Source organism: Macrobrachium nipponense, chromosome 13, assembly GCF_015104395.2.
Source record: "Macrobrachium nipponense isolate FS-2020 chromosome 13, ASM1510439v2, whole genome shotgun sequence".
Taxonomy (NCBI): Eukaryota; Metazoa; Arthropoda; class Malacostraca; order Decapoda; family Palaemonidae; genus Macrobrachium; species Macrobrachium nipponense.
Window position 1 is genome coordinate 87,876,201 of NC_087206.1, and position 20,731 is coordinate 87,896,931.

Here is a 20,731-nt window from a genome sequence, read left to right on the forward strand (position 1 = left end):
CAGAACGTTCCCATCATGAACTCAGCTCAACTTGTATTAGAACTAAAATTATATTTAATGCTATGTTCTAACCTCTCGAAACGTTTTTCCTGAACCGAATGGGGAGCAGAAGGCAGAACTGCTAAGGAAGTCAATACTAGCACTACCCAATTGGCGCAGAGATATCGCTAACTTTAACAGTAGGTAAGATACATCACAAATAATTTTGTTAATACATAAATTTTAAATGTTAAAAATTTTGACAATTTCTTTTGGGGATTTCTTTTATAAATGATATATGATGTGGCTTGAAAACCAATCAAATAACAACTGGTTACATATGAAATATCCATATCAGGTCTGGAACAGAAAAATTAATACAAAAGTATCTGACAAAGAAAGTGCTCTCCCATTACCTAAGGTACCAGGACCAGCTTCATTTTTTACCAAAGTAACAGCCACTAACTCTGAACCAATACATATGGGTATCTAAAGCAATAATATGCTGAGAGAGATACTTGGTTGGCAGAATGCAGTATGTAGTGCTCACATGCCAACTGATTACAAAATTGGCTGACTATACTCAAAGCTGTGCAAAAAGCAAGGCAAATAATTTTATTTCACTCTTAAGAAATCAATTTCACACGAAGTGCAATAGCAACTGGTTCCAGCAAAATTGGTGGGTCATATTTTACTTTTCCCTCTTGATTTGCTTAAAATGACATTGTTATGATACAATAAAGTTTCATACATACTTACCTGGCAGATATATACATAGCTATAGACTCCGTCGTTCCCGACAGAATTTCAAATTTCGCGGCACTCGCTACAGGTAGGTCAGGTGATCTACCGCCCTGCTCTGGGTGGCAGGACTAGGAACTATTCCCGTTTTCTAATCAGATTCTCTCTTCCACCTGTCTCCTGCGGGGAGGCTGGGTGGGTCTTCAATTGTATATATCTGCCAGGTAAGTATGTATGAAACTTTATTGTATCATAACAATGTCATTTTCATACATTCAACTTACCTGTCAGATATATACATAGCTGATTGACACCCTTTGGTGGAGGGCAAGAGACAGCTAACCAACTGACTAGACAGGTAAACAACATATGTTGTAGGTATAAATAAACCTTAGTTCCTACCTTTTTAGATGGAAGACTTCGTGGCTAATGCCCAGGAGTCTGCTTCATCTCAAGAGCCTTAGCGAGATAGTGATCTGTGGCCAAGAGTTCTTGTGGATCTGTCGATGGGGTCTCTTCCACTTACTCGACAGAATCCTAACTGGCGTTTGTCAATGGGAGCACATCCGCTTATATGACAACACGCACTTATTTAAGGAGCACACAACCAATCCCGATCACCCGATCCTAACCCGTGTTAGTTCTAAGATTGCCTAGAGTTATCCCCAAACTCTTAGCAACAACCACAAACTCGAAACTCATACATACAAAAATAACAAAATTTTTGTACCCCTCTAATAGTCAGATGTCACTCGATTTTCAAATGAAGAGAAGTGAAGGCCGCCTGCGCGACAACTGACACTCCCATACACCGAAAACCCGAGAACACATCCGACAAGAGGGTTACGTACATAATTTAAGGATTGGTGCTTTCTCCTTTACCCAGAACCGTCTGTGCTGACACAAACGGACCTAAAGAAAAACATTTATCATACGTAACTCGCACGTCTTTTAAATAATGGGATGCAAACACAGAGTTGCATCTCCAATAAGTTGCGTCCAAAATGTTCTTTAGTGACATATTTCTTTGGAACGCCACAGAGGTTGCGATTGCTCTAACTTCGTGGGCTCTCACTCTTAAAAGATTAAAAAAAAGAATCATCTGGACAATTCTTATGAGCTTGTGTGATAACACTTCTAACAAAGAAGGCTAATGCGTTCTTGGACATTGCTCTCTTGGGGTCTTTCACTGAGCACCAAAGACCTTTATGCGAACCCCCCAACTGCTTCTTCCTGTCCAGATAAAATTTTAGAGCTCTAACTGGGCAAAGGGATCTTTCTGCCTCTCTGCCCACCAAACTAGAAAGTCCTTTCACTTCGAAGCTCCTGGGCCAGGGATTCGAAGGGTTTTCATTTTTGGCCAGAAAAAGGGACTGAAATGAACAAATTGCAGAGTCTCCTTTGAAGCCAACTCTTGATTCAAGGGCGTGCAACTCACTGATTCTTTTTGCCGTTGCAAGAGACATCAGAAACAAACACTTTCTAGTGATGTTACGAAACGAAGCAGTGTGAAGTGGTTCGAATTCATCTGATGATAGAAATTTAAGAACCACATCTAAGTTCCAGCTTGGAACCTTAGGTTCAAGTGATTTAGATGTTTCGAAGGAACGAATGAGGTCGTGCAAATCCTTATCATTCGTTAGATCTAATCCTCTGTTTCTAAAGACTGCTGAAAGCATACTCCTGTACCCCTTAATAGTCGGTACCGAGAGATGCGACTTTTGTCTAAGAAACAGAAGGAAATCTGCAATTTCGGTCACAGAGGTACTGGAAGAGGACAGCTTCTTCGACCTACACCAGTTTCTGAAAACTTCCCACTTTGATTGGTACACTCGCCTAGTAGATGATCTGCGGGCTCTAGCAATTGCGTTTGCTGCCTGGCGAGAAAACCCTCTCGCTCTGACAAGTCTTTCGATAGTCGAAAGGCAGTCAGAGCAAGAGCGGGTAGATTTTGATGGTACCTCTCGAAGTGGGGTTGTTTGAGCAGATCTATTCTGTTTGGAAGAGATCTGGGGAAGTCCACTGTCCATTCCATCACCTCTGTGAACCAAATTTGAGCTGGCCAATACGGAGCGATCAGAGTCATCTTGGTTCCTTCGGATGCCACGAATTTTCTGACTACTTCCCCCAGTATCTTGAACGGGGGAAAAGCGTAAACGTCTATCCCTGACCAGTCCAGGAGAAAGGCGTCTGTTGCATAAGCCCGGGGATCCTCCACCAGGGCACAAAATGTTTCTATCCTTTTGGAGAGGAATGTGGCGAAAAGATCTATTTGAGGCTTCCCCCAAAGGAGCCAAAGGCTCTGACAGACTTCTGAGTGGAGTGTCCATTCTGTGGGAAGGACCTGGAATCTCCTGCTCAATCTGTCCGCTCTCACATTCCTCTCCCCTTGAACAAACCTTGTTAGAAGAACTACCTTCCTTTGGTTCGCCCAAATCAGTAGATCCCTTGCCAGCTCGTACAGAGCAAAAGAGTGCGTCCCTCCTTGTTTCTTGACATAAGCCAGAGCTGTCGTATTGTCTGAATTTATCTGTACGACTTTGCCTCTGACTATGTGTTCGAAGCTCTTTAGCGCCAGGTGAATTGCTAAGAGCTCCTTGCAATTTATGTGCCATGACACCTGTTCTGCCGACCAGGTGCCTGACACTTCTTTGGATCCCAATGTTGCCCCCCAGCCCGACTCCGAGGCGTCTGAAAACAATGTTAGGCTTGGGTTCCGTACTTGCAGGGACACTCCTTTGTTTTCCTTTAATGGAATCAACCACCACTTCAAATGATGTTTTATTTCTTCCGAGATTGGAAACGTGTCCGAGAGCTGACCTGTCTTCCAACTCCAACTTCTTCTTAGGAAGAACTGAAGCGGTCGAAGATGTAATCTTCCTAGGAGAAAGAACTGTTCCAGCGAGGAAAGGGTTCCCAGAAGGCTCAGCCATTCCCTCGCTGAAGTGCGCTCTTTCCCTAGAAAGTTCGATACTGTGGCACAGCCTTTCTTTATTCTCTCTTGAGATGGAAAAACTCGAAAACCCCGAGAATCCATCTGAATCCCCAGATAAACCACGTTCTGGCTGGGGATCATCTGAGACTTCTCGAGGTTCAAGATCAATCCCAATGATTTTGTCAATTCCAGTGTTGTTGACAGGTCCTCCAAACACTGCTTTTTCGACCTGGCTCTGATGAGCCAGTCGTCCAGGTACAGGGAGACGTTTATCCCTTTCAAATGTAAGTGTCTTGCTACATTCTTCATCACGTCTGTGAAGACTTGAGGAGCCGTGGACAGGCCGAAACACAGGGCCCTGAACTGATAGATTCTTCCTTCGAACATAAATCGAAGGTACTTCCTCGACGAATGGTGGATCGGGATGTGGAAGTATGCGTCCTGAAGGTCTAGGGACGCCATCCAATCCCCTTGCCGCAGTGCTGCAAGGACTGAAGCAGACGTTTCCATGCTGAACTTCTGTTGTTCGACAAATTTGTTCAGCGCACTTACGTCCAGAACCGGTCTCCATCCCCCCGAGGCTTTTGCTACAAGAAACAAGCGATTGTAAAACCCCGGGGAGTTGCAATCCAGCACTAGCTCTATTGCTCTTTTGTCCCACATCTGTTCCACCATCTGACGAAGAGTATCCATCAGAACAGGGTCCCTGTATCTGGCGGACAATTCCCTCGGTGATGTTGTCAAGGGAGGAATGTCCTTGAATGGGATGCGATACCCCTTCTTGATAATCGACATCGTCCAAGGATTCGCTCCTATGTCTTCCCAGGCTTTCGCAAAAGAATGTAACCTGGCTCCTACGGGTGTCTGGAGGACAGAATTCTCACTTCCCTTTCTTAAAGGGACGGAAGGAAGACCTGCCCCTCTTTTCGGTTGACTTCCTTCTGGCGATCGATCTAGTTGGAAGACCTCCTCGAAAGGGCTGCTGCTGAGCTGGGCGAGCCACTTTCTTTTCCTCACTAGCCACAGGCCTATTCTTCCTTGAGGATTGTCTAAGGAGATCCTGGGTGGCCTTTTCAGTCAGAGAATGCGCGATGTCCTTCACCAACTGCGAGGGAAAAAGGTGTTCAGAGAGAGGCGCAAACAATAAGGCGGCTCTCTGCGAAGGAGAGACGGCCTTCGTGAGGAAAGCATTGTGAACCGCCCTCTTCTTTAAAACTCCTGCACCAAAGAGGGAGCATACCTCAGCCGATCCATCCTGAACAGCCTTATCAATGCAGGCGAGGATGCAATTTAGGGTTTCTGGGTCGAGTTGTTCCTTTTCCTGAGATTTCTTGGCCAGAACCCCAAGGGACCAATCTAAGAAGTTAAAAACTTCTAAAGTGTGAAAAAGTCCCTTGAGGAGGTGGTCCGTTTCCGAAAGCCCCCATGTTACCTTCGCTGCATTCAAGGCGTGCCTTCTCGACGAATCCACCAAACTCGAGAAGTCTGATTCAGCTGAAACGGACAGAGACAATCCCATATCCTCTCCCGTTTCGTACCAAATGCCTCTCCTCCCTGTAAGTTTAGCGGGAGGCATACAAAAGACCGTCCTTCCTAACTCCTTCTTCTTCTTGAACCAGGAGTCAAGAGATTGTAGAGCCCTCCTCATGGATATAGCAGGCTTCATTTTAAGGAAAGAGGAAGACTTGTGTGTTTTCGTGCTCGAAAACTGAGAGCGTAGAGGGGGAGCAGCTGGCGTCAAAGAGTCTCCATATTCCTCCAATAGAAGGGACGAAAGAACTTTATAATTCGAAGATCCTTCCTTCATTTCGTCCTCCGAGGCATCTTCTGGGTTGATAGGCTCGGAAGGTGAAGGCTCTCTTCTTTCTTCTGACTCTTCTCTTACTCTCTTACGAGTGTCAGGCTCTTCATACGAGGAATGCGCCTGGTGTACAGCAGGAGTATCTCGCCTGGGAGGAGTAACGTGTTTGGAATACTCCTGGCGCTTGGCAGGCGCAGAGCGCCTCGAATACTCCTGGCTTCTAGTAGGCGCATTTTGTTCAGAATACTCCTGGCGCGTGGTAGGAGTATTAAGTTCAGAATACTCCTGGCGCCTGGGAGGAGTATAAGCTTCGGAATACTCCTGGCGCCTGGGAGGAGTATTAAGTCCAGAGTACTCCTGGCGCCTGGGGAGGAGTATAAGCTTCGGAATACTCCTGGCGCCTGGGAGGAGTATTTCAGTTCAGAATACTCTGGCGCCTGGGAGGAGTATCTAGGTCCGATGACTCCTGGCGCCTGGTAGGAGCACGTCGTTCCAAATAATCCTGATCCTTAGAATGCGTCTGATGTTTAGTAGGAGTATTGATTCCGGTAGGCGCTTTCCGTCTCACAAGCGCTCTACTCCTAACAGGATCTTCCTCTTCAGCTAACTCTTGGCGCTTGATTGAAGATCTTGAATGTTGTACTGGCTCGTTGCGCCTACTCGGAGCCTGGCTTCTGTTTGGCGCCTTACTCTTGACAGGAGTAACTTCCTTTCTTACTTCTCTCCTGTCTAACGCATTGCTCCCCCCAGAGATGGCCGCTTGTGCGACAACTCCCCTGAAGGGTGCGTCGCGCCCGACAGGAGATCGGTATTTAGATCTTTTAATAGGAAGCCTATCATCCTTCTTACGAGTAGGCTCCTTATAACGAGTTCCTACTAACAAGGCTAATTGCTCTTGCATATTCTTCAAAATTTTCCTGGTTGAGGAATCTTCCGAATTAGGAGAGGGAGATCTGGAAGGCGCTCTAGGATCCCTTCCAGACCCAGAGTCTGAATGTATTCTCGCCTTCTTTATTACCGAAGGAGCTCCTCCTTCGAGAAGCGCTCGGGACTCGAATTGAAGCTCATGCTCTTTCATACTCCTCGTTCAAAGGACGGGAAAGATTCGACTCCTTCCATCCTCTTCTCGGAGAAGGCGAACTAGACGACGAAAAGCACTCTCGAAGGACGCTTTTCCTATAGCGGTCCTTGGCAGTCGATACGATCGATTCTGCCGAAGGGACGCCTGATCGTTGGGGATTCTCCACAACCCCCGTACGGCTTTCGACTTTCCTTCTCCTCCGGGCCAGGGAGCTTGGAAGAGGTCTAGGCCTGGGAGCGTCGCAGAGACGATCAGACGCCCCCTCCACTACACTGGGGACACTAATATCACTACCACATTCACTTTCCTTACCTTCCAATGCTGCGACTTTTTCCTGCATTTTCTGAAGGGAAGCTCTAAGTTCTGCTATTTCCGAAGCAGAACTAGAGGGATTAGCAATTTGTGAACGGGCTGAAACAGAATGGTCATGATTATCATAGGAAGAAGCTACAGAGCTAGATAGTAAATCATGAGAGGCAGACATTCTGCGGGTTTTATAAGCCGCCTTCCTCTCTCTATCTTTCTCTAACTTCGTTCAAGTAAGAAGTTAGATTCTTCCACTCTTGTGCACTCAGTTTCTCACACTCGTTACACGTATTCTCAATCGAACATTCAACCATTCTACACCCCCTACAAATAGTGTGAGGATCTACCGAAGCTTTCGGAATCCTCACCTTACAGCCCTCATTCACACACACTCTGAAACTAACACTAGAATCAGACATATTCACAAATTCCAAAACCAAGTCCAAAAAACAGTCCACGATAGCGAATGCCAAACAACGATCCAAGTACGTCACCAAATATCAGCGAGAGATGATCAAAAGCTTTGCGAAAAACGAATTCTAGTCAGGAGGAAGTAACAACAATGTTGATACAGCCGGCGACAGAGAGAATCTGATTAGAAAACGGGAATAGTTCCTAGTCCTGCCACCCAGAGCAGGGCGGTAGATCACCTGACCTACCTGTAGCGAGTGCCGCGAAATTTGAAATTCTGTCGGGAACGACGGAGTCTATAGCTATGTATATATCTGACAGGTAAGTTGAATGTATGAAAAGCTGAAGTTTTTTAAATGTGTAGCGTGTTTGGAAGTTTGCACACTTTTCCTTCAATGAAAGAACTTATGGAAACTAAACAAATACATTTCATACCACAGAAAATAAGTACTACAAAAACTGATTTGCCAAAGAGTGATGATATACCTTATTTCTAAAGCAAGAATTCCTTCACATTCTACTACTTTCCCCATGTGTGATGGACCTAGTTTATAAAGAGCAATTAATAAAACATCTTACTAGTGCAGTATTAAAAATATTTACCAGAAATTAGGACAAGAGATAAATTTCTTAAGCAAAATATATATTTTAAGTCAGAGACCAGCCCTAGGGTATATGGATGGAAAATTCTCAAGGTATGAGAACAATACTTCCAATTTACTTGAGGCACATAATTCTATTATCTGTATTGCTCTAAAAAGGGCTGTAGCCTAAATGAGCGACCAAAATTTCCAGTTTTGGAACTTAATTTTTTGTCTCCTGTAACTTAAACATTACAAAAGAAAATAATGTTTGACAAGCACTAAGAAACTGATTATGAATTCTCATAATTATGGTATTATTTCAATACTGCCATGTAAGCTTGACTTAGGTTCTTTGCAGCATCCCTTCAGCCCATAGCTGCAATTTAATTCCTTTTTAATGTACCTCTGTTCATATTCTCTTTCTTCCATCTTACTTTCCACCCTCTCCTAACAACTGCAAGGTTTTCCTCCTGCTACACCTTTCAAACCTTTTCACTGTCAATTTCCGTTTCAACGCTGAATGGCCTTAGTTGCCCCAGTGCTTGGCATGTATACTAAAAAAATATATATATAAATCAATATATACTAAGTAACAGAACACCAAACTCATTTAAAGTAAATCCTCTATCTCCATGAAAAAATATAAGATGAACTTTGTAGAACAGATTATGGCAAAACTTTAATCAAGAAGCTATATAATCAATAAGCTATTTTAGAATCTGACAAAACAAAAGCATTAATATTGTGATAATATACTAACAAAAAAGATACACATGCCTCAAAATTGCCCAAGAAAGTGCAATACATTTGCATCAGCAATAACACTCAGTCTACATAGCTTATAAAAGCACATTAAACTATAACACGACTACAAGCTCTAGAAGGCATAACTAACCTGTAGGAATTTTAAGGAACTCCTTTTTCTGAAGTTTGTGAGAACATATACAAATCTGAAAAATCTGCCATATAGTTTGCATTCTGTATAAAATGTCTACCATTTGAAACACTTTAAAACAATTTATGTGTCCAATAGTGAAGTGTTGTGTGGAGTAACAGTACACACATATCTTATCAATGTGGGAAGACGTCATATGTTCATACTACGGACTGTTAAATGCCAATGAATAATCATTCTAAATCCCATTCATTATTTAAGATATGATGATAAAATGCATTCTATCATGCATGACTCAAGTAATTCCTCTTAGAATGAGAATCTTTATAGAAATGTTAAGTATGAAAAGTTGTACAATCAAATATGTATAAATAAGGATGGGTTTCCCAAGTAGTCAAATGAAGTCAACAAAACTAAAGCTTAACATTTTGGTAAGAAACTCAACATCAACTTTACTAATAATTACCTGCTAGCTCTCCTATATTTTAACTTTACACAGAAAAAAAGGTACACATATACCGTACTGTATTGTACAAGTGAAAAAATTTAACTAATTTGTATTTTTCATAACTAACAAACCTGAGGTCTTAACATTAGGATTTAATAGCACCAAGCTGGAAACCGGTAGAATTAAAGTTAAACTTGTGCAATCCAGGGGCTATTGACATCTATGCCCGGTCAAGGGGCATGTATTACCCAGAATGCCCTCGGCGTCCTGTGACCTACCAGTTACACTTCTAACCCAGTTTAGACTGCTAGAGGGTTGGTTCGAGGTGGGCCTTTAACTGTTAAGACCTCAGGTTTGTTAGTTATAAAAAATACAAATTAGTTACAAATTTGTCATTTGTTCATGTACGAAACAAACCTTCGGTCTTAACATTAGGATAGACTTACTTATTGGAGGGAGGTAAGTCTCTATAACTGACTGGGAGTTTGCCACCTATATTCATTTCCGAATATTAGGAGCATTCCAAGAGAATGGACTATAAACCCTTGAACCAAAGATATAAGAGAATCTATTGGTTTCCCTCACTGGGTGCTGGTACCATGCCATGGTTTATCAACTATGGGAAAATAGAGGACCTTCCATTCTCATAAACCACTCTTGTCCCTTGTATCTGGATCTACCATCACTTCTCTCTTCCTTATTACTGAGAGGGGTGTGTTGCTACTGAAAAGTATATTATACTCTAAAATAACTTTACAGATGGCTGACCACCTCACCTGCATCTAGTCCGTTCCAGCTTATGATGGTACTCTCCTTCATACTGTCCTTAGGTAAAGGAGTAGAAAGAAAGTAGTAAAGAAAAAAGACCAGTCATCCCATTCATTTTACTTTCATACCTTCATCTTAGACTAGACACAAACTGACCCGCCAGGGGTACTGGATGAGCTATACCAATTGCTGGGCCGCCACCACTGGACCCAAGGAAAAGGTATCCAAGGATCTATGGGTAATGTCTTTTAAATAAAAGGAAGTGAAAGTTGCTTGGCATTTCCAAACACCAGCTTTCAGAATTCTCTCCACGGACATATTCTTCTTGAATGCCAAAGAAGCACTCAAGCCTCTGATGTCATGAGCCCTAGCCCTCTCCTGGCTATTTGACCCCCTGCCTTCTGTCATGTAGGCATTCCTGATCGTTTCTCCCAGTACTACCTGCCACTGTTTTGGTGACTGTGTTTGTTTTTCCAGAAGGGCATTCACCACTTGTTTGCATTTCTCTACTCTCTGGTCTGTCGGAAATACTTTGGCTTTTATTGTGTCTATAATCATTCCCAGATACACTAGCCATTGACTTGGATCCAACTGCAAATTCTCCTGATTTATCACAATACCTAAGCTGTGACAAAACTGTAGAAGGGTCGCCCTGTCCCTGAGTAATTTCTCTCTGGACTTTGCTATCAACAGCCAATCGTCTAGATATCTTATTAGCCTGATCCCCTGAGCATGCGCCCACGTCGACACGAGAGTGAACACTCTTGTAAAAACTTGAGGAGACATTGTCAGTCTGAAGCACAGGACTTCGAACTCGAAAACTTTCTCTGCAAGACTGAAGCGGAGAAATTTCCTGGTAGACTGATGTTCTGGGATCTGAAAGTATGCGTCCTTTAAGTCGATTGTCAGCATAAAGTCCTTGATCCTGACTGCTTGTAGAACCGTCTTTGGAGTTTCCATTTTGAATCTGGTTTTTCTTATAAACAGATTCAATGTTGACAGATCTATTACTGTCCTCCAGTCCCCGTTGGCTTTGGGTACAAGGAAAATCCTGCTGTAAAACCCCTTTGACGGAATGGATACTTGTTCCACAGCCCCCTTTTCCATCATCTTCTTCACTTCCTCTTGCAGAATAAAAGCCTTCTGAGGATCTTGAGCATAAGCAAGGTGAGGTAATGGCTGTTCTGTCAGGGGTGGGGATACGTACTTCGAATGGAATCAAATACCCGACCCTGAGAACATCCACCACCCACTGCTCTGCTCCCAGTTCCTGCCACACCTTCCAGGCAACCCCCCACTGGTGTGGCTGAGTGATGTGAGGCGCCCACCCTATCGTCTTGAGCCTCTGTTATTTCTATTGTGAAAAGGCTGATGAGCTAACTTCTTTGGGGAAGAGGGTCTTGTTGCTCTATTAGGGATGTTATGCCTCACTAGCTTCTTTTGAGGTATTTGCTGCTGCCTTACCTCCATAGTGTTAGTTTGACTGTTAGATGTTTTTCTAACTGCCTGCTGTACCAATCTATTGTTAGTGTCCATCCTTCTTCTATCTATAGCCTCTTCCAGTATGGCCTCTGGCAACAGCAATTGCGACTCTAAGATATCCCCATTCCTCATTGCTGGCAGGGAATCCAAATCAACAGTGCGGCCTAGTCTAGCCAAAGCTGCATCCCTCCTCATTAACAGGATATTTGCCCAAACATTGGCACTTAAATTTGTCAAGTACGCAATTGCTTTGGCACCTGATTGGAGTAATCTAATGAACATTGATTCATCCACTACTTTTCTCGTTGCTTCTGAGGATGCAATCTTCGCCACTGCTGTTGACCAAAGATCCAGCCAGGAAGCAGTCTGAAAGACAGAAGAAGCTGTTGCTTCTAACGTAGCAGCCGCTTGGCAAGTCATCGAAGGGCATTCCATTTCAACTTGATCTAAGGTTAATCCAGGCCTTAACCTTACCACATTTGGGTTAATTTGTCTAGATAGCAAAGGAACCGTCGGTGTTGGATAATATTTCCTGTTTCATCATTGGAGGAGGAATAAACTTAAACGATCTATTTGATCTTAAGGAATTATCCCTTCCCGCAATCCGTGCCTTTACGTGTTGTAAAACGGACTTCGCATGACTTGAACATGGCAATTCATACGACACCTTGGTATCCTTTTGTAACCCAAACGCCATGTCAATCCCTGGAGGGAGCATACTGGCAGGTGTTTCCATTCTCCCCGAAAGGTTATTGAATTGACGAATCAAATCAATCACCTCCGCATACGAAGCCAGAAACTCTTGGTTTTCTCCTTCCTCCGGTTCTAGCATACTGTGCTCAGCCACAGGAGACGCTATCTCACTCCTATCCCCTTACAAACGTCCGGGTGCTTTGTGGCCGTCTGCCCCTACGGCCACGGCCTCTTTGATCTCTGATGGCCGCCGACGGCTTGATCCCGAACAGGTAGCAGGAGAACGAGACCACCTCACTCCTCCTCTGCTCGCGGATCTAGAGCGAGAATCTCGCCTATTTCTCCATGATGAAGGCTCTCTCGAAATCGAGCTAACTTCCTCTCCATGACAATTGATATAGTCTCCAACGGTCGTCGAATTCGGCCTTGATCCTTCATCTAGGCGGAAACGCCTTCTACCAACGTATCAGACGAGGTTGCCAACTCTCTATTCTTTGTTCTTTTAATAGGAGCCTTTTCATCCTTTCTCCGTATTTTAAACAGTCTTACAGGTGAAACCGGTATCTGTGCTCTATCCTTTGCTGCACTTTTCGCCCCCAACGTCGATTTTGCCAACAGTATTGTAGTCTTTCTAAGACTCTTTGTAGTCTCTACTGGCAACTCCTCGTCGGCCGCTACCCCAGCGACCGTCGACTCACTCGCTCGTTCGGACTCTTGTAAACGGCTTCGTCCGCTAGCTTTGAGCTTACCAGCCACTGACTTCTTGCCTTTCTTGCTGACTGGGATGTGACAGTCCTGGCCCGAGGATGAAGAAGAATTCACTCTTCTCCTCTTGGCCCGAAGATGAAGAAGAATTCACTCTTCTCCTCTTGGCCCGAGGATCAGTCACGAAATCCAGTATCCTCCAACGCTTGACTGTTACACGCCATGACGTCATCGAACTCAGCGATGACACCGAGCTAGAGGAAGAAGACGAAGAAGACGACGAATCACGCCTTTTCTTTTTGTCTTTCTTATTAATTTTCTTCTCTAGATCCTGTAATTTCTTCATTACAGTGTGTACCACCGAGTCAGAAAGCGTATTTGGGTCTGGAGGCAGCAAAGTAGACCAAGAAGCAGTAGGCTGTGACGTCATCGCGTCTGCCATGTCGGTGTGTGACGTCGGTTGTGACGTCACCAATCTTGTAGGGAGAGACTGGGCGGCTGCTGCTGGCATCCCTGCGTTTGCAGCAAAACTACCTACAACGTTCTGCATCACTGTAAACATAGAAGTTGTTGACGTAGCCATGGCATTATTCCCATATAGTGCAAGCCAGGGGGATGAGGAATATTCAGTGCTGCCGAACTCTGCTGGAATCATGACGCCATATAATGCGACAGCAAACCTTCCAAGGTTGGTACGCCTGGTAGGCCTAGCGCCACCCACGTACCTTCCATCCTGTTCGCGTCGGGAGCCGGCACCTGGAACAAAGATGGCGATGCTCCCCCCCTCCCTGCTGGGAACAACGGAGCGTAAATATTATGCATAAAATTACCCAAAACCCCTCCTGGAGTTTCCGAAAATGAACCGCTAGGAGAAACCGAAGGGGTATGGGACAAATCAAAAGCACGTGGCGAATCATATGGAGCAGTCTGTTGTATTGCAGATACAAAAGAAGACGGCAACACTTGGTCATCCAAAGATGGCATCGACTCCTTTCTTTTGTACTGGCCTTTCTCATAAAACTTCCTCCACTGTTCCACCGACCAACTGCGACAAACAGAACAAGGATTAGTAATTGTACATACACTTTCTCTGCACCTACTACATGTTGGATGAGGATCCGTCGACACCGAAGTCAGGAATCTCGAACACGGAAAGCCATTGACACCAGGGCATTTCCTTGACTTGTCTTCGAAATGGAAGAAGATCCTGATGGTGAAGCAAAAACCTCCATCTCACCACTTACACACTTTTACAGCTCACACCCACACTGAGCACACTCAGCGAAAGAGAATTAACAAGAAAAATGAAAGTGAAATGGATATAAACGGGCAAACTAAAACAGGCTTTAAACAGATAGACAGTAAACACGTCCTATCTTAAAGGCAGTAGAAAGATAACTGGTAAGTCAAGGGACGCCGAAGGCATTCTGGGTAATGCATGCCCCATGGCCAAGTATAGATGCCAATAGTCCCTGGATCGCACAAGTTTAATTTTAATTCTACCGGTTTCCAGCTTGGCACTAGTAAATCCTAACGTTAAGACTGAAGGTTTGTTTCGTATATGAACAATGTAACTTTATCGATCCAAACAGTAACACCTGAAGGGATGATAGAGTTGATTAGCATTCTGAAGAAGTCAAATTTGTATGAGATAATGAGAGTTCCAATAGCAAACCTTACTACTAAAATAACAATGTCGAAAATTGTATTTTTCTTAACTATACAAACCTGAGGTCCTTTAAAATTGGAATATAACTTAGCGGCAGCTGAACCGGTCGTAAGCTTCGAACAAGGGGGTTCGGTAGTTAACTGCTTGTCCCGCAGTTGGTGGTAAGCTCGACTCCGAGGAGAGGAGTCACTTTGCTTTAGGCCCAGGAAAATGCAGAGTGAGGGGTGGCATGAGGTGGGACTATATGTAAAGGACCTCAGGTTTGTATAGTTAGGAAAAATACAATTTTTGACAAATTGTTATTTGTTCCGGTACGCATACAAACCCTCGGTCCTTTAACAATAGGAAGACTCGCTTATTGGTGGGTGGAATCTGAGTCTTATGAACAGACTGGTGTTCGTCCTACCTTGGTTCCCTCCCTGGTCGTAAGAGTAAAGGGAGGGATCCTAGCCTCTGCCCACCTGATCGGGGTGTGCACCGCAGGATCAGTGGTCAGACCTCTGGACCAAATTTATAAGAGGGAGGCAAGTGTACCTCTTATAAATAGCAATATATGCAAGAACTAGTTCCTACCTCAAGAGCCAAGATGAAGTCATGGGTTTGTCTCTTGTTGGCTTCCACTCCCCCCCTTGTTGGGGAGTGATGGATGAAAACTCCTATCCCTAATGAAAGGGATAGGATGGAGCTCGGTTGCGTAGTTTACCTGCATCGGCCTCCTGTTCAGTGTAGTGACGACTGCAGCCCTCTGCCCACAGGTAGAGGAGGAAGAACGAAGGAGGAAGAGAAGCCAGTCACACTCTCTTTCACTTGTCCATTCATGCAGTTACACAAGGATGCAATGCTGTTCTGTCTGATCGGGTGCTGGGTAGACTACACAACTTGTTGAGCAGCCACCACGGTTCCCAAGGAAAAAGTGTCCAAGGACCTGTGGGTAATATCCCGAAGGTAGAAGGAAGTAAAGGTGGTCTGGTTAGTCCAAACCCCTGCCTTCAGAACCTGTGCCAGGGAGAAGTTGCAAGGGTTGGACCAATACCTCTGACTTCGTGGGCTCTCAGACGAAGGGTACGGGTGTTGTCACTACCATCTGAGTTGTACGCCCTCCTGATCACCTCATGTAGCCAGAAAGAAAGAGTGTTCTTGGAAACTTCTTTCTTGGTAACCATGACGCTAACGAAGAGGCGTCGACACTCAGGCCTGAGGTATCGAGTTCTCTTTAGATAGCACCATAGCGCCCTCACAAGACAAAGCAGCATCTCATCTGCATCATCATCAGTAAAGTCCTTCAGGGGGGGGATCGTGAAAGACTCCAACCGGTCATCAGGGACCGAAGGATTCTGAGTCTTTGCTACGAAGTTCGGGACGAAATCGAGCGTCACGGATCCCCATCCCCTGGAATGCTTGATGTCGAAGGAAAGACCATGAAGTTCCCCTACTCTCTTCGCCGATGCCAGGGCCAGCAAGAAGAGGGTCTTGAGGGTCAGCTCCCTGTCTGACGACTCTCGTAGTGGCTCGAAGGGTCTGTGAGTCAAACTCCTAAGGACGAGAGTCACATCCCATCCCAGGGGCCTGAGTTCCCCGGGTGGAAAAGACGTCTCGAAGCTCTTCATCAGGGGGGAGATCTCGAATGAAGAAGAGATGTCCACACCTCGCAGTTTAAGGACTAGGGCCAGGGCGACTCTGTATCCTTTAACTGGAGAGACGGAGAGGAGCTTCTCTCGGTGAAGGAAGACGAGGAAATCCACTACCTGTTGAACAGTGGCTCTGAGAGGAGAGAGACCCCATCCCCGACACCAACCACAGAAGACGGACCACTTCCCCTGGTATACAGCTGCAGAGGACTGTCTGAGGTATCTCCACTGAAGAGACCACAGGTGAAGACGTCCGTGAGGAACTAACTTCTCGAGAGAAGACAGGTGACCGATCACGACCTGCCACTACTGAGCTGGCTGCTCTTGTCGAGACTGGAACTGTCTTGCTGCCTCCCTGAACCTGCTGATCCGCGAATCCGCGGGGAAGACTCGGCCTGCTACCGTGTCGATCAGCACGCCCAGGTACTTCATCCTCTGCTTGGGCTCAAGATCCGACTTCTCGTAATTCACTACGATCCCAAGATCGCGGCAGAATTCGAAGAGTCGATCCTTGTCCAGGACAAGCCAATTGTCGAGATACCTCAGACGACGTATCCCTACCGAGTGGGCCCAAGTCGACACCAGCGTGAACACTCGCTTGAACACCTGTGGGGCGGTTGAGAGACCGAAACAAAGTGCCCTGAATTGGTACACTGTCCCGTCGAGGATGAAGCAGAGGTACTTCCTGGAGGATTGATGGATGGGTATCTGGAAATACGGGTCCTTCAGATCCACAGAAAGCATGACATCGTTCTCCCTGATGGAATTGAGCACTGATCATGCCGTTTCCATCATGAACTGAGTCTGGCGAACAAATCGGTTCAAGGGAGAGAGATCTATCACCGGGTGAAAGCCCCCCGAGGACTTCTCCACCAGGAAAATTCGACTGTAGAAGCCCGGCGACTGATCCCATACGATCTCCACAGCACGTTTGCTCAGCATGGCTTCTACTTCCTGCCGAAGCGCCACGTCCTTGGTTGAACCAGGAACATACGTCTGAAGATGGACCGGGTTGGAGGTGAGGGGTGGCCGAGACTCGAAGGAAAGTAAATATCCATCCTGAAGCATGTTCACTATCCAGGTCTCCGCTCCGTAGCGCTGCCGTGTTGCCCAATGGCTCGCCAGGCAACCCCCCACTTCCGGCAGGAGGTGAGGGGGAATGCCATCCCCAGCGTTTCCCGCCTCTCTTCGGCTTCTTCATCCCAGATCCTCCTCGAGAGAAGGACTGGGAGGAGGGCTGGTTACGGTCACTCCTTAATGAAGAAGTTGAAGGTAGAGTCTTTCCTCTGGGCTTCGATGAAGCAATCGTGTTAGCCGCAGAGGAAGCGCTAGCTAAACTCTTGGGCTTAGCCGCAGTCGTTCGAGGTTGCCCAGCCACCTTCAAGACTGCCTGGTGGACTAAACGGTCACTCTCGTAAGTGCGCCGTTGTTCCACCGCAGCAGCGTCCACCATCTCTCTGGGGAAGAGAGAGGAGGAACTCCATACTGGTCCGTTGCGAAGACCCAAGGCCGCCTCTTGCCCAGCCGCCCTGGTCACTCAGGTGAGAACAGCGTCCCTACGCCGAAGAACCAGGTTGGCCCACTGGTTAGCCGTCTGGTGGGCTAGGTAGGAGCTGGCCCTACCTCCTGACTGGCACAGTCTCACAAAAGCCATGTCCCCTTCAGGAGTGATGTTCCCCAAGGAGGCCGCAGTTTTCGACACTGTGAGGGACCACAGGTCAAGCCAGGAGACTGCTTGGAATGCTGCCATAGTGGTAGATTCCAAGGCAAGTGCCTCTTGCTGCAAGAACCAGAGGTTCTCCGACAGGAGCTGCTGCAGAGACACCCCCAGAGTTAGCCTAGCTAGCTCCGGGTTAACCTGTTTGGGCGGCAGAGGATCTTCCGAAGGCAAGTAGAAGCGCCTCTGTCGCGGTAGAGGTGGGGGAAGGAGCTTGGATGACCTACCGGACCGGAGCGAACCCTCCTGTCCGGAGACAAGAGCGTCCACCTGGCCCAGCACACTATCAGCCAAGGCTGATCGTGGCAGACCCACCGTCGTCCTGGGTTCCTTTTTGGGACCCCAGAACAACTCCAAACCCGATGTGGGCTAGGAAGGTGGGAGCGGCGATCCTTCCCCGAGGTTGTTGTGCTGACGAATCAGCGCAATAACCTCTGAGAACGACCTCTGGATCTCGAGAACGCCTCCCGAGAACCTCCTCCTTCCACAGGAGGAACCACAACAGACCCCTCATGGTCTCTTCCTGCCACTTGCGCATACGATCTGGTCGATCCGAGGACCGTGCTAGGTTTGTAGGGCGTCGTGGCGGGATCACAAGGAGCGCGGCCCTCGTGATCACTCCTGATCGCCTCGCTCTTCCCGGTGTAGCCCGAGGAAGTTGAAGGGATAGAAGAGGAAGCCCAGACGCTCCCCCCGCTCCCACCGGCAAAACCAGTGTGCTGAGGGGGCTGCAGGCAATCACCAACCCGTGGTGGCGATCGAGCTGCAGGCCTAGTCGAGTGGCTCTCCCTGGGAGAGCGGCTGGACTGAGAACAGCATCGACGGTCCCGAGCGTCAGAAGAGCTGCTACTAGTCTCCCTCTCCGCACGGTCCCGGTGGGAGCGGCGGTCAGGGGACCGGCAGAGTCCACTGTCGCAGTGGAAGCGAGGCCTGTCCTCACGGCGCATCAAGTCGCTTGGACCAGCCGAGGCTGGTTCAGGTAACCGAGGGGACCGCTTCCTAGCCTCAGCCCGCGAACAGTCTGGGACCGTCGCGTCAACCCTGGGTACCAGCGGCTCGCTACGAGAGCGATCGCGGTTGCCTGGGTCTTGGCTGCACGGTCACCCGTGGGCGACCGTACACTCGGTATCTCTCGCGAACGAGAGGCCGAGACGGTACCCGGTGCCGAGGCAGAACCTCTGGTGCCAGGCAAGGAGGTACCAGTGTTAGCCGGTGCTCCTCCGGTCCCCGTCTTCTTCTTCCTTGTGGAAGGAGAGACGGGCCCCGTTCCTGAAGAAACAGGAGGACCAGCGGAAGTCCCAACCTTCCCACCGGAGTGGGAAGGACCCTTAGAAGTTTCAGAGTGAGCCTTCTTAGGGGGGGAGGAGGCGACCTTCTTCTTAGGCTGTGGGGCCTTAGAAGTCGAAGGGGAAGCGGCGGCACACGACGACGAAGAAGACAATGAAGACGACGATGAAACCTTCCTCCTCCTCTTCTTTGTCAGCTTCTTCAGGACAACCGTCAGGTCTTCCATCCAGGGTGGAGACGGGGCAGTTGCCGAAGCAACAGGGCCCGACTGCACCTGTCTGGAAGGACCTGGGGTGCGAGCAGCAACACCACAGGCAGGAACAACAAAACAGGAACTGGTACTGGAACTGGAGCGGCAGCGTGGTCAGGAACAGGAGGCGGGGCAGGAACTAGCGGCATCCTATGCACAAGAGGCAGGTCCAGTGGAGAGCTCTTAGGACACCGGAAGTCAGGGCTGAGGCAAGAGCGGCAAAACCAGGTGGCGGCGTCACAGCAGGCATCCTCCCCTCCGGCAGCGGCGTCTGCACAGCGGCTGTCGGGGTCTACGTGCTGTGTACACCAGGTGCGGCGGAGCAGCGTAGCCAGGTGTGGACACCGTCGTGGTAGTCGTGGTGATCGGGCCGTGGGTAACCAGCATAGCCCCTCTCGCAAGGTGACTCAGCAGCCCCTGAATCGTCGGTGTCCCCTGGAGCCCCAGCCAAGATCGTCCCCTGTGGCAAGCAAACCTGAAGAAGCAAAAAGAGCCGGGTTAGTAAGGGGAGGGTCACTCCTCGCCCGGGGGGGACAGAGCCCACCCCGAGCGAACGGAAGACCCCAAATACAGCTGGATGTCGGGGTACCTCGCTGCCCCCTCCACGCTCGACTGATCGAGCGAAGAGAAGGAACAAGATACCTCCCCCGAAGGGGAAGGAGCCATACAAGGGAGCTGAGATGGAGGGAGGAACGAAGAAGACGTGTCTGTGACCAGGAGAGCAAGCAGAGAATCCTCCGACGACTCCCTGGCCGGCTTACGCGGCTTCTTCCTCCCCCCATAGCGCCCCCACTGCTCCTCCGACCAAGAAACACATACTTCACATGTCTCGGTGCGAGAGCAGTCTCGCCCTCTACACCGAGTACAATACTCATGAGGGTCGACCTCATCAGAGGACCGAAAGGCCCCACACTTACAGCCCTCCACACCAGGGCACAATCTGCGGCTGATGGGGGGGCGAGGTTGTCTCTCCGGCTCTCGGGATTCCATAACGAAGTCAAAATCACTGTATGAAATACAAAATACACACGTACTTACGTATATCCTTTTACACAAACACACAGTAAGAGAAAAAGCCAAAAAAAAGAATCTTCACGCAGTGAAGCACACAAAGCATATGACGATAAGCGGGCAGAGAGGCAAAGCAACACGTCCATCCACTAGCGCGGCTGAAAGCAAAGTGACTCGTCTCCTTGCAGTCGAGCTGACCGCCAACTGCAGGACAAGCAGTTAACTACCGAACCCCCTTGTTCGAAGCTTACAACTGGTTCAGCTGCCGCTAAGTTATATTCCTATTGTTAAAGGACCGAGGGTTTGTATACATACCGGAACAATAATATATGTATCTGAA

At 47.6% G+C, this 20,731-nt stretch overlaps 1 protein-coding gene across 4 annotated transcripts in view; it reads right to left on the reverse strand.

Moving 5' to 3' along the window:
- Positions 1-20,731, reverse strand: part of LOC135225172 (vacuolar protein sorting-associated protein 11 homolog) — a 230,146-nt gene that overhangs the window by 30,298 nt on the left and 179,117 nt on the right. The window contains exon 21 of one of the 4 annotated variants that reach the window (XR_010316924.1): positions 8,734-8,788. The exons of the other annotated variants lie outside the window; for them this stretch is intronic. The gene's annotated coding sequence lies outside the window, so the exon portion shown is untranslated. The remainder of the gene's footprint in view (positions 1-8,733; positions 8,789-20,731) is intronic. 4 annotated transcript variants of the gene reach the window in all.